The sequence below is a fragment of the Psammomys obesus genome, unplaced genomic scaffold (assembly GCF_907164565.1).
Source record: "Psammomys obesus unplaced genomic scaffold, mPsaObe1.curated_primary_1811, whole genome shotgun sequence".
NCBI lineage: Eukaryota > Metazoa > Chordata > Mammalia > Rodentia > Muridae > Psammomys > Psammomys obesus.
Genome location: NW_026591598.1, coordinates 15,806,154 through 15,807,909, shown reverse-complemented (window position 1 = coordinate 15,807,909; position 1,756 = coordinate 15,806,154).

The following is a 1,756-nucleotide window of genomic DNA, read 5'->3' as shown; positions in this document are numbered from 1 at the left end:
GAGGAGGCGGTACCGCCGCCGCCGCCGCCGCCGCTCCGGTGCCGGGTCCGGTTCCTGCTGCAGCCGCTGAGCCTGATTTCAGAGCCGGTTTCTGCGGTAAACTCATGGCAAAGCGAAGCCACCAACCCCCCCAGAGCGGGACCGGGCGCGCCGGGGTGCAGGGGCCGGGGGCAGCGGAGGGGCGGGATGGGGGCAGACCCGGGGAGGCGGCGGGAGCGGGGGGCCGGGGGGAGGCTGGGAGGAGGAGGAGGAGGGGGCCGGGACCGGTCACACACGCCCTCCGCCGCCGCCGCCTCCGCCGCCGCCGCCGCCGGCAGCAGCAGCCGCCCCGCGGGCCAGCACCACCGGCTGCCGGTCTCCGTGACAACGCGACCCCGGGGAGGGGGGGGCCGGACCCGGCGGGGGCAGGAGGCGGAGAGACCGGACCTTTCACGGCAATATCCTCATGGGCCGGCGGCGGGGGGTCTCTGTCCCCCTCCCCGGGGGAAGCGGCGCCCTTCTCGGTAGCGGGGCTCGGGCGATGCGGACGGATTTTCTTCACTCAACGAGCAGAGCATCCAACATGGCGCTGCGGCCGCCTCCAGCAGTCCGGCAGGACGGCCGCTCGGAGCTTTTCGGCCCTTTTCGGAAAGGCTCGGCAAGCCGAGGTTGGGAAGCTCCTTCGGCTTTTTCCGGAGACTGCGAGCGGCCGGGCTTCTTCGGGAGCGCTCGGGGGCGTCTTCGGACGCTGTTCGGGAGAGCCGCTGGAGCTCACTTTCTTTCTCGGGAAAGATCGCTGATGCGGGCCGCTGAAGCTCTCCGCGACACGGAGCCGGGTGGAGGGAGAGACCAAAGGAGAGGTGTGTAGGGAGGGAGCCCTCCCCTGCGGCCCAGCCTCGAAGAACAATAGTAACGGCACCCGAGGCCGCGGTCCGCTGAGACCTGCCAGCTGACAGCAGAGCGAGAAACTGAGTCGCTGTGGAGGGAACCGCTAAGCCAGAGCACAAACAGACTGATAGGAACCCGCCCGCCTAGGGACTTATTAACAGAACAGATGCCACTCGCTGGCCCTTGACGTCGCAAGTCACGGGCATTATGTCGACACGTCGTCCTCAGATGCCCAAAGTGCGAAATGGAATTAGGAGCCCCATTTGCCGAGGAAGCCCAGAGAAGAAAAGTGACTGCCCCAAGGTCACCCAGTTGGGAAAGGACGGAGCGAATTCAGAATCTGGATTCCACCTTCTCTACGATAAACCCCGCCTTCTTGGATGCAAAATGACCTGCTTTACCAGAAACGTTGACCCAGGGCTCCGCAGGGTGGATGTCTTCCCAAGGCCTTCCCCAAGACTGGAGGAGCTTTGGCTACAACCTGTGGCGGGGCTCCCCATCGCCCCTTGCTTCGACGACACTTGTTGATAACCACCTCCATTCACACTTTGCACACCACTCCGGCACCCCTCAGTAGGAGCGTTGTCCCCAGCACACAATGATGATGAACTGAAAAGGAGTCACAGGCATCTACGAACTGTGCGGATGTAGAGTGCCTCATTAGCTCAGAAAACAACTGAAATTTCTGAGGCTCAAAAGTGACCCGAGACTTTGCCGAGGTCACGTGGCCAACATGGACAGACGTAAGATCACTGTCCTGGATCTCTGACATGAGCACCCAAATTCAGTCTTCAGAATTCACTCAAGGAAAGTCTGGCGTGATGACGTGTGCACCTACATACGTGTGTGTGTGTGTGTGTGTGTGTGTGTGTGTGTGTGTGTGTGTGTG